Source organism: Oenanthe melanoleuca, chromosome 1A, assembly GCF_029582105.1.
Source record: "Oenanthe melanoleuca isolate GR-GAL-2019-014 chromosome 1A, OMel1.0, whole genome shotgun sequence".
Taxonomy (NCBI): Eukaryota; Metazoa; Chordata; class Aves; order Passeriformes; family Muscicapidae; genus Oenanthe; species Oenanthe melanoleuca.
The window spans coordinates 17,753,216-17,766,478 of NC_079334.1; positions in this window are offsets into that span (position 1 = coordinate 17,753,216).

Genomic DNA, 13,263 nt, shown 5'->3' on the forward strand with positions numbered 1-13,263 from the left:
ATGGATGTTTGTCTAGAAACTCCCACCAAATGTTGCATGGATTTTTAAAAAATAGATATAGAAAGTGCTCTGGCAAAGTATGAGTGATTTATTGACAGACATCTTTAACATGAAGGAACTCTCTTATTCCATGAGCACTCTCCCAACACACACATAAAATTCATTATAGGTACATTTCTGTTCATTTCTGATGAACATCTAGACTTCCATCATGAGACCTGCAGGAACATTCTCTGTAACTCTGTTTTTATGAGAGATATTAGCAGCTGACAGATCTCCATCAAAGAGGTGTCTCCCCTTCCTCTCACACTGCATCAAGTGGCTGAAACATATTACATGGTTTGCAGGGAGGTTCTTCTTCTGGTTTGAACTATTCAAGAGGATTTTTTGATAATAAAATAATTTGTGTGGTTTTTTTCCTGTAAAAAGTTAGAATTTTATGCTAATTTGAAATTTCAATGGGACTTCACATTAAATCTTGTCTACTACTTAGAGAGGATTTTGACGTAGGTCTTGCTCTTCAGGCAAAAATGTAATGTCTAGAAATTCCACCAGATGAAATATCCCTCTTTTCTTATAGACATCTATTTAGCCTTTAAGGATACAAATTCAACAGGAGGTAAGAACCTTCACTTGAAGGAAAAGTGATCTGCTTGACTTCAATCAACTAAAATCAAATTACAAGCCTCCTAGTGGCTTTAACTCTTAGTATTTCTTGCTCAGCTGAGCAAGTGCATATGTTGTTCACACAGCTGGGGGATGTTTCCTGGGTAGATTCTGGTATCAGCAGAATAATCTCAGGAATTAATCTGGAAAACAAGTTAACTCCCTGAAAGCAGTTTGAAGGAGACATAGAGTTCTAGGACTCTGCTTGTTCTGCCTCTGGTCCTTAAACCTAGCTTGTTTTCTTACTGAAGAAACAGAAATTGAGTGTTCAAAGTGAAGTATTTAGACCTGACTTCTCAGAACCAATATCACAAGTACAACAGGATGTAGCTCTGATTAACCTTCTAACGACATTTAAATTGAAATTCTGTGCAACTGTGTGAAGATGGCACTGAGACAAGATCTGAGACATCCCCAAGTGGCTGTAGTCATAGAAGTGACTGAGGAAGCAGGAGCCAAGCTTCAGCAAGCACTTGTTTTCTCAGAAGTGTGGAAGCTTTCCACTGCCTTGGCTTCCTCTGGGTTTTGGGGGCACGGAGATGGCGCCATTTCTTATTTCTCCCTTTGTCCTCTGTCCTTCTGTGTTACCTAATACTCAATTCACACAAATTGTGCTGGCAAACAGCTCTCCCAGTATGTTAGTATTAGGATGTGGTTGCTGTGATTCTGTTCCAGAAATCATCTTTCTTCATGACAGTCAACAAATTAGCCTTACTTTCCTCCATTTTGTGGTCTCAATCTGATGTCTGGGGAATTTGAATGTATGCAGGTAGTAAGTCATGGGTGCTCTCTGACCTGACTGCAGACCAAAATCAACTCTCAGCTGAGATCCTGCCTACAGCTGGCATGGCTGGTTAGCTTAAAAGTGTTTAAACCAAATATTTGGGGTAATTATAGTATTATAGCAGATTTTAAAGGGTGATTGCCAGTGCTGTCAAAGGGTGAAGCTGACATTTTTTCAGTATCCCTCCTTGCCAAACAGCTTTAAAATTTGAACGATATTATTGTATTAGCATAGTTCTTTAGTCTGAACTGAATTTAAAACATGCTTACTGTGTAGGGTAGGCAATACAAAATCCTGATCGCTACTTTCCTGGAATTTCAACCAAAAGGAATGGTACAACATTATATAATCATGTTTTTTAAAAATCAACTTGCAGTTTTACATGGCATCTTGTGTCTGCTCGTGGCAGCCAGAACTGAGCATTGCCATTGAAAACAGAGAGTCATGGCAGTATATTCACTCCAAAAATACCTTCTGGTTGCAAAAATATTTAACAATGTTAAGACTAAAGAGAAGTGAGAGGAAACTAAAGAAAGACAGGATTGGAAACTGTTCATTGCACTGTCAGATAAAAAAATTCACCATGGAAAAATGCACAAACAGACAAATAAAAAACAATATCTGGAGTAAAAATGCAATCCAGCACACCACTGAGTCTTCTTGAGTAGGGTTGAAGGATGAAAGGGGGTACCCTCTAACCACCCAGTTATATTCAGTGAGCAGAAGGAACTGGGCATCAGGCATTCAGCTCAGGACTTGGGACAGATAAGTCTCTCATGGATTTCTAGGAAGAGCAGAAACTCTGCCTTTGCGTGTACCGCTTTTGGAAAAGAGGTTTAGGAAAAAACAGAAGTCTTGGAAACCAAAATCCTAGCAATATCTTGGATGGGTTATTGAAACCATCCCATAAATCATAGTAGCAGTTAGACAGCAAGGCAAAATGGGGATTAGTGATGTCTTTTTCTTCAAGGGGAGCTGGAGATGGGTCTTCATCTGGATTGTGTAACCATGCTGCAGAACCAGCAGTTCCCGTGTGTTTGGGGCAGTTTTGTCTGCTACTCTCAAGGCACACAGGCTCTGAAACAGGGCTGAAGATTGGAATCTGAGAGAATGGCTAAGAAAGAAAGGAGTGCCTGTATAAGAAAAGAGGGGAAGGAAAAGGTAGGAGTTTCCTCAAAGTCTGTGGAAATGAACATGACACATATGGCTGGCCTCAGTGAAAATAAAGTAACACAGAGAGACCCCTTTCTTACCTTGTAAAGAATTACATTAAAGGACATCAAATTACATGGAGGAGTCAGGAAGCACTTTCCTCCATTTTCTGGACACTGAGAACCAATACCTTGGTAGGTTTCTTGGGAGTCAAATTATAGGGAAACTGCAGTCCCAGGACCTGGAGAAGAGGTTTCTGCTCACAGATTGCAGCAGGAGAAATTCCCCTTTCTGTGGATTTTCAGGGTAGAATTTGGAATAACAGGAGGTTGTTCATGCTTGTAAAAGTCCACACATAGCTTCTGGTGGGAAGACACCAGATTGTACGGCTGTCCTACAGGGAACACAGGGGAGATTTTTTGCCATCAAAATCACAGACTAGAAGAGGAACAGAGTGTCTGTAATGAAACACTGAGGAGTGGGCTACACAAGATACTTGTGCTGATCTGCATTTGTCCCCAGTGTAATGTAGAAGACTCTGAATAGGGTGTCACTGTGGGTGCAAGGAGGGTTAGCTTGATTGAGATGGGTTCTCCATTCCCAGCAGCTAAGTGATGGCTGAAATACATCTCAAAGAAGCATGGGAAGACTGAAACCTAAGAGAGGAGCCCTGTGCTCATCATTGAAATAAATTAAAAAAAAAAAAAAAAAAAGAAAACCAGGGAGATTGGAAATACAACAGATACAGATCTACAAACCTCTGGTCAGTCTAATGGACCTGTACCAGTGTGGGGATACATACAGGGAAGAGGACACTGCTGATGCAACTGGAAGAGCCTCAAGCTAAATGATCACCCACTAAATAATATGTAATGAAGTCTTAAAACATCTGTTGATGATCAGGAGGACAGACTCCAGCAGAAAAGGGTGAAGATGGCTTTTTTTACCAGTGTTGATACTGGCCTGCATTAGGATCAATCAAATGTGCAGTGATCATTCATCCAACCAAGCCTATGGAATTAATTCTCACCATGAAATACTTCACACAGGAGACAGTTCTGTTGGTCTACTGCTAAACCACTGTTTAACAGAAAATATTGCTAATCTCAACTCACTCTTTAGTGTATGTTTGTTGCTGCTCTTATCATTTCTTTGTGGGTTGTTGCAAATTTTCAGTATCATTTTCTTTAAACAAGTAAACACATTATTCAGAAAGTGCCAAACAACTTCTTTATAATTATGAAATCTCCTATAGAGCGTTTCCTGTTAATTTTCATAGTGTTTTGAAGAAAATTCTTTTGAAGGCTTTTATAGGCTCTTGTCCAACATATCTGGGGAGTCTGTTTTTCAACATCTAGTTTTACTCTTTAATATTTATTTATGGCCACTTCAGTGCCTTTAACTTCCTAGGATTGTAAAATACTTTTAAGCACCTTACTGATCTTAGATTTACACAAATTTGGACAAAGGCCAGCTGATTCACTAGTAAATAAGGTATATTCACAAAATTGTCCTAAAACAGCTTTGTTTACTGCTGGTGCTCTGCTTTGCAATGCTGTGTGAGAAGAGGCACACAGGGCTGGCTTTGTTTGGGCTGCCTACAGCTACAGCAGATACTATCTGTGCAGGGTACAGGCAGGAAGCTACAGAGGCTGAAGTTCACAGCAGATTTTGCAAACAGGACATGAATTCCAGTGCGAATTCCTTTCAGAAGCTTAGTCATTTTTTTCACCTTTTTCCTCACTGTTTTTTTTTTTTTTTTTTGTTTGTTTGTTTGTTTTGTTTTTTTTTTTCTTTGCCTTTATACCTGCTTATTTTTAAAGAATTCCAGTTGGTGTCATCTTTTTCCCACCCCTTCGCTGTGAGTGCTTATCAGGGCTGCAATGTAAGATCTAGAATAAAATGGAATGATTTAGGCTTCTGGTACTTCCCAGCTGCTTATAAAAGTAGCTGGCAACTTCTATCTGTATTTACAGTGATGGGAGCAACTGTTTTTATAATCCTGGTAAACTTGAAAAATAAATGAAATATAAGTGGTCTATTCCCTTGAGATTTTGTCCTGTTGGCTGCTGCTTTTGATTCTACATACTGTTCATGGTCATTCTTCTGCTGGTGCAGTGAAAACTGGTCCTCCTTTGCCTTTCATCTCTGCCCATAACAGGCTGCTTTGTACACAGCTCATTATTTCTTTACACCTGCTTCTACACAGGGACAGTTTCAAATAGGGCAGGAATGGCTAAGCCCATCATCCTACTGCCCAGGTACCCTCAAGACAGAATGTCTTTCTGCAGATCATAGTGCAGCTGACACCTGGCATCCCACACAGAAAGAGGATTCTTTGGGTGAAATGTTCTCAACCAGTAAATACTTAAAGGTAGCTGGAAATTGGAAGTATATGGGGTGGTCTCCTACTAAGTATGACATCTGTCTGTAGGATATTCCAAAAGAAGGCCTTGGAAAGAAAATTATGAAGTGAGAAACTGTTTGTGTTAAGGTTAAATTGTTCAAAAAATAAGTATTGTAATTAGTTCTGAATTAGCTCCTCTGATGTTACATCAGGCCTTATTAGCCTTCTTTTAGCAAAAAACTGAGGTTGTTGCTTAACTTTCTGGAACAAGCCACGAATTCCTGAATTCCATTGTTTTTCACAGGCTGTGGTTTGATTCCCAGAACCAAAATGAATCTGATTCTTGAGCTGGCATATATCCCTACAGCATTCCTAGATCAGGGTTCTGAAAAGAGAGGCTTTGGTTTCAAAATCTCTTCCACTTTAATGGGTTCCTTATGAGTGATAATGGTGCAATTATGAGACATGGAGAACCAGACTGAGCAGTTGCCCTTTTCACATTCATTGGAGGGGAAGGAGTAGACATTGGGTATCAGGGGGAAGAAATTTGACCTAAGGGGGAAAATAAAATCTTCTAACCATGTTACATGGCATCTACCACGTTAAGAAGGCTGTTTACAACAGGACTCGTTCAACAACACCAAAATCTTGTGGAATCTTTCCGTGCTGATTGAATTTAAATCACATTCTGTTCCTGTCATGCTCATCTGCTCAATGCCTTCGAGGGACATTTGCAGAAAAAACCCTGCTGCTTATTATTATTGGTTGACAGCAATTTGTGGTGCAGGTAATCAGTGGTTATCAACACTGCTTTTATCTATTGAGTACTCAGCACACTATTGTTACAATTGGTGGGGCTGGGCTGTGTAATTTCTGTTTTCTGTTTGTCCTGTCAAGCAGTTGAATGCATTAATGAAATTTTGGCCTCAGTTGTACAAATTTATATGGGCTTATCATGGCCCCTAGATGTGTTTAAAGGACTGGCTGTGAGTTCTGTACACTGCTGTGAAATACAAATAAACATGAGCTTCTCCTGGAAAGAATAAACTACCTGTACTGTACAATGACATAACAGTTAGGGTACCACAGAGATCAGCTTGGTTGGCACCATATCCCTGGGCTATTCGCCCTGACACACTGGGTTAATTAGCAAATTACAACTGGCACTTCATGCATCATTGCTTCCAATCTCTTATCCAGAAATGGTGCTCCATGTACAGCAAGACCCAACAACAAGTATTCACGTGCAAGAAGACCCAGAGCCAAAGCCAAAATAAAGATTTGTGCTCATTTACACGCTGCCAAATTCTAAAGGCTTCCCTCAAGAGCTTGCTGATACCTTCATGGTGACAGTGTGGAAATGCCCAGCAGAGCTGGCAGGCCAAGTTTAGCATTCATAAGGCTGCAGATTCAGGAGTCTGGGACAGCTCTTTTTGTCAGTCCAGCCTGCATATGTGACCCCTTATTTGACCTGGCTGTTGGAGCAGTGTCAAAAAACATATCTTACCTCATAGGTACCTATCAGAACTATCTAAATATGTTCTGGACATGTGCTGTGCATCTGTCCAGATTCAACAGTAAGGACTCCTGGATGGAAAATTTCAAAGTTTTCCTTTTTAGTGGCTGATACTGCTCCATCAGATGTTATCTAATTAGTAGAAGCTTGTCCTGCCTTCATGAAATGAAATCTCCAAACTATACTGGATGGAGGAAGAAAACTAGAGAACTGATAGCCAAAATCCAGTGTATATCAGCTTTGATGGCATACCCAAACTCCACATACTTCCACTGTGATTATATTAGATTTGGAAAATTCTTATATGTGCTGGGATGAAAACTGCTAAGCTCCTGTCTTCTGAAGCTATTTGGGGCAGCAAGTCTTCAATATTCTTGTGGAAGAAGCCCTTGAACGCTGTTAAGCAGGTGGGGTTCGAATCTTCTGCCTTTTTCCAGGGTCATCCTGAAGAGTAGAGCTGCCTTTCTCCCTTACCCAGCACTTGAGCTCTCCTGCAGTCTCAGAACAGGTATCTCCTGTGAACAGAGTAACTGGTGCCCTCATTCAGAAAACAGATCTTGCAGTCTTGTTGCACAAGGATGGAAGCAGCAGTGAAAAAATTCTTGTTGCGTGTAATCCAATGCCATTCTTCTGTTCTTGTCACAAAGAAGCAAAATAACAGATGATAAACCTTACTTATGAAAATCTGCACCAGCAGCCACCAGCATTTAATTACCCTAGAACAGAAAAGTACATCATAAGACTTATTATCAAAGCCAAGGGAAGTCTTCCCTTGAGGAAGAGGGAATGAGGGAATTTTTGGGGGGTGATAATACACGGCTACACCTCATGAGATGAAGGAGGAAAGATGTCCTTACAGGAATCTCTTTGGGCTTTTTGAGGAGCAAGTGGCATCAATCTGGGCAGAAAAGTCCATTAATTCTGAGTAAGTACACCTAAACCCAAGAACTTCTCTGGAGAGAGGCCAACCAAATGAAGAAAATCGAACTATAAACTCCATGAACTTTGTATGATGCTGAGATTTGTTTATTTATAACAAAATGGAGAAAAAAGAGGCAGGAACACCTATCTTGTAACATGAACTTCAAAGTGCAAGATAAATATAAAGCTAAGAGTCAGTCAAGCCCAGGAATCCAAAACAAAGTTTGTTCAAAACGTAAGCAGAGGCACAGCTGTCACAATGCTGACTTAGCATTCTTCAGGTTTCAAAGGAAAGTCAAGCCCATCAATATTTCCATATCCAAGTAAATCCATACCTACTCTTAGCTGCTCACATTCACCAGAGAAAAACACAGAATGTCAGTTGTCCTTAGAGAGAAAAAAAAAAACCAACAAAACCAAATCAACCAATATGTGAATAATTGCACAGTGATATCATATTTCTGCCTGCTATATAGAAACCAAATTGGACTTAAAAGTTGCCATAATTTCAGCTATTATTTGGAAAAGTGATCCCCAAGAAGAGTTTTTGAGCCACTAGTCATCCACAGCAATCCCCAGAACCACTGACAGTCCGGGCTCCTGACAGACAAAATCTGCAGGTTGGCAATAATTCATTACTTTAATTTTTAAAATTATTACTGACTTGGAATATATATTTCTCTGAATTCTTTTTCATAAAAGCAAATTTTTTTCTGCAGTCAGTTAAGTATTTCACTGAGTTTGATCCACAGCATGCAGTTTAGGGAGCATATTTTTTTTGTCCTTACAACCTAACTGACTACTGCAAATTTCCTGCAGGAAACTTCTACAAATAAGTGAGGTTTTTCATAGGTGAGTAATGCTTTACCTGGAGACCACAGGCTTTAGTTTGCACAGTGTATGTAATTCCTTTTACAAAATGGATGAAAGTCTCCAGAGTGTATTTCTGAAATATTCGTACGCTGACAGATCAGTAAATACAAAAGCTGAGAAATGAGAATTTGAGTGATTCACTCAGTTTAACTGGAAAGAGAATTTGCTCCCTGACTCTCTTTGAAGTCAGAGGTCAGTGGGGTTATTTTCCACAGGCTTGCTGACACATGAAGGAGGACAGGTGTTTCCATGGCTGGCCAGACTAACAGTGGCAGGAAGGATGGAACCACGCTACATTGACTCTATCTCAGTTCACCACAACAAGGTCCAGCTGTGGTTTTGGAGAAGCAGAAAACTTTGAATGGCCAGTGGCAGCAGCAGCTAATGAGGAGCAGAGCAGAGAGCAGCCTGCTGTGAGATGAATGGATGGATAGATGGATGGATGGATGGATGGATGGATGGATGGATGGATGGATGGATGGATGGATGGATGAATGGATGGATGGATGGATACATGGATACATGGATACATGGATATATGGGGCTGTCCCCAGTGGGGTCTCAAAAAACTGTGTCTGGGACAGGCACCTGTGGCCCCCCAGCTGTCAGAAAGGTTCATGCCACTTGTGAAAGCTGAGCACAGGAAGGACAAAATCCCAAAGAGGAGCCACTCTTGAGGCACCATGAAAAAAAAGCCAGTCTTCTCACTGCTGCCTTCATCCTCACTTCAGTTCATCACTGTGGCAGTCTTGGCTGGGAAGGCTGTCACAGCACAAGACTTAGCATTAATTCTTCTCTCAGCTCCCATTCTTTTTCCTTGTTGCTGTTTCCAGTGTCTTCCTGACAACACACAGCTTGGTAAATTAGCACAACTGCTCTATAAATCTCAGGTACAGCTCTATTGTCTGCATGTTAGACCAAATGGCAGCTCAAAATCTGGCAACTCCCTGCAGCCTGCCTGCAAGAGGACTCCAACTTCTCCTGCCTTTGGTGGATTAAAATCAGTGGGAGGTAATTATTGTTATTTTTAGCAGAAATCTAAAGTGCAGGAATCATAAACTGGCTGGAAAAGTCTGAAATGTGGAAAATCTGAAATTATTCTGAGGTTTGTTTCCAGTCTCCAGTTATTATCATAAAGCAGCAAAATCTGAGTAACTATCACTAAACTTTTCTTACTGACTTGTCTGCCACATTTCTGCTGGCACAACTCAGCATCTCTGATTCAAACAGTAACAAAGGAATGCAAATATTTCAAATTTGAATTAGTTTGGATTGAATATGGATTTTTGAATACTTTTGGATGGATTTCCTTCTAAAAGAAGAAACATAGAAGCAAGGAAATAAACCAACCTCGTCCCAGCTTTTCAATTCAGTTTTCTGCACTGAGGTGGTTGTCTATCTTCCATCCCACTCCCCCAAACACCCTGTGTGTTTACTCTAGTATTTGTAGCACCACCTTGAGAGTAAGTTCCTTATCATTCTGTTTTATGGAAAACTACACACCAGCTTTAAAGCTTCTACAGTAAGTTTTTATTTATGAGTCATTTATACCAAAACCAGACACTTTTGGAACTGATTGCTGCCCAGCTAGGTCATCTAAGGAAAATAAAAATGCAAATTTAATACTAAATCTTTTTAAAGTTCCTTACAATGATCTGACAGCAGGAAAGCCCCTGCCTCACATGATACCTAGAATTTAATATTTTATTATACACTCACCTAAATATATTGAAACAGCCTGACATGATAATTTCTATTTAGGCAGCATGTCTGCACTTCTGCAATAGCTTAGGCATTATTACCCTTGCTATTTTACAACAGGTGATACCAAGAGCATTTTTGAGCAGTCACCCTTTGGCCACACGTTCAGAAGTGCTAGTGTAGGACAAAGGCTGGCTCAGCTGGAGCTCTCACTTTCTGCTCTACCCTTACCTACCAGCGACCTCAAAGAACATTTATCATGCTGGTCCATGTTTCACTCTCTCTTTCTGTCTTGCCATGATGGGTGTATGACCAGAGCAAGTGATGGAAAGAATGAAAAATTCATACCTGCAGCACACACAGTTCCACTTTTTCCTCGAGTCTTTCTCTCCCATGCAGCAAATCATCTTCTACATAGATGAGAAAAGGAATGAATGCAATAATCAGTGGAACTTTGTCAATCAGAAATGCCTTCCAGTGTGCAGTCCAAGCCATCTTTTTGCAAGTACAAGTCTGTTTTTTACTGCAAGAATGCTGGGGAAGTTAATAAGCAGATGCTGCAGATCTTAGGCTGATGGTGTTAATAAAGACTAGAAAGAGTCACAGCTTTTAAAATGGGGAAAATCACATAACATGAATCATGCAACACTTCCATCTCTGGAAGTGTTCAAGGCCAGGTTGGATGGGGCTCTCAGCAAGTTGGTCTAGTGAAAAGCATCCCTGCCCATGGCAGGGACAGTGGAACTGGGTGATCTTAAAGGTTCCTTGCACCCCAAACTATTCAGTGATTCTATGACTCGACGATATTTCCTAACTGCATGTTTTAAATGTGAGACAAAGTATGGACTCTGTGGATCATTCAGTTCCTCTTTGGTAATAAAATGCTTCTGGATTAAATGTGAATTATTCTAAAAAGCTACATATGTAGAATAAATATGAGTCTCTCTACTCCTAAATTTTTAAATTTAAGACAAGATTGAGATGAAAAAGAAAGCCAAACCAATTCACAGCATAGCATAAAGGGAATAAAATACATTGTATGTTCATTAAAGTGATATTAGCAGCTTTACACAAATACTTCTGACTGATCATAAAGATTTTCTAAAGGGAACATGACAAAAACATTCTAAAGGGAATGTGACAAAAATAATTGCTTTAAAGTTTCATACATATCAATTACATCTCCTTGCAAGTAGCTTTGTCTTTCAAACACAGAAAACTGGTTAAAAAGTGTTTTTTTTCCAGAGCTTTCTAGCTTTCTATTATATCTTTCCATCAAATCTTTGAAATTCACTGAACACAAAATAGCTGCACAAGCATAGGTGAACATCTTTGAAGTTTTGGAATTCAAGCTATTGCTCCTGTAATGCTCTGACAAATGGTAGAGAGTCATGCCACAGTCATTTTGGTAGATCTCTTGTTTGTTTGTGTGCTTTGTTATGAGGCAAACACTAACTTTTTGTTAGTTTTTGTTGTTTCTCTAACCAATTAGAGAAAACTTGCTACCATATGGGGCATATGTCACCACTTCTGTGTTTAATTATTTGCCACTATCTTTTTTCCTCATCAGGAATCCAAGTTAATAACCATGTCAGATGGAAAAATACAAGTTTACTGACAGCTGCAATTGAGTTTTGCCTCTGAGGAAATGCAGTTCTAACACGTTGCCTTGAGTGCCTGCCTATATATTTGGAGATGGCCAAGATACACAATTTATACCGTTCAGGCTCTCTCCAGACATTCAAAGTGGAATAGAATTTTCTTTAATCCTAAATTTGCCCATTTTTCCACTTCACCAGCCAAAAAAAATGTCTTTAGACGATGCGTTGTAGGTGCCTGTGGTAACTGAATATATTTATCAGGGCATCAGAAGTTGCACCTTCTTACTGCTCTGTCAGAAAATACTTCCTTTTATTACAATTGGAGTTTTCAGTTTTCTGTCAAGAAACCCCTCCAATATTCAGATAGCCTTTCAGTGTGTACTACTGGTGCCAAAAAGTAAAGTTTTACCAGACCTCTTCCCAACATCTAGTTTATATGCATCACTGCCTATTTTTTATTAGGTGTTATTTGGTATCTTTTCCACACTATCCCTCCTCACACAAGAAGAATGAGTCAACCCTTTTCTCTCTGTCTCTGCTGCATATACATATTACAGTTTCAAGCCAAAACCAGGCTTTGAGACCATTAGGAGTTTTTTCCTCCTAAACATGCAAGCTGTAAATTGTCAGTTTTAAATGTGAGAACACTAAAACTTTTAAAATGCACTATTTTTAAAGAAATACAGAGAAAAAAAAAAAACCCCACAGAATTTTTTCCCCTAACTTTCTCGAGAAATAATTTTGAATCAGAAATTTCAGAAAAAAAATCATCTCAAGCAGAGCATCTGGTCTGGAATATATTCATCCCAATGGTTGGAACATGGCAGGTCTAAAAATCTGCTCTAAATGGGTCTGAAATGTTCAGAAATACTTCTCTGGCATTTTTCAGGACATGGATGCAGAGGATGAGGAGAAGTATAGAAAGAGGAGACTAGGCAAGTCAGTGAGGCATCAAGAAGGAGCAGGAGGAAACAAAAGGAGGTCAGTCTTTCCTCTCCAGGAGCTCCAGTCATTCCTGTGAAAGAAAAATGAACTGAAAATTGAAACTGAGCTGAAAAATGAACTGAAAATTGATCAGCTCAGATTCAGCACCACAGTGTAAGAGCTGGAAGGAATTTCAAGTGGCATCTTGACCAGTTGCACTCAGAGCTGACATACTTTTGGGAAGTACGGATAAACGCTCTGGTTTAGAGAGTTAAATATTATTCCTGCTATTGCCATGGGACTGTTTATGCAAATTAATGTCATGCAGAAAGGGTTTAGAAGGAATGAAAAACGTGACAGCCTGCAAGATAAAACAGTAGGGGTAGTAGAAATGAAAGAGGCTCTTAAGTCAGACCCCTGAACTTGAGCCTTTGTTTAATCTCAGTGAGTCATTTAACTATGGGGAAAGAAAGCCTTTGCTCATCGTGTATTCTTTATCTTTTACTGAAAAAGCTTCTACATATAAGGCACAAAAACCATAGAAAAACCACTGAGAAACAGTAGCACTGGTGTTTCTTATATTTGCAGTCAACTATAAATGCAATTTTTAAGTATGTCATCTTGGAAGTAAAATGCAGGTGGTAGTTGCTAAAGCAGCTGTAACTTTCCCCTGCTCACACTAACTAGAGAACCAAGAACTGGAGATGCCCCTCCTTGAAAATCAAACATTTTCAAAAATACCCACTTACTGTGACTTGTTCAACATTTTTTTTTGGTG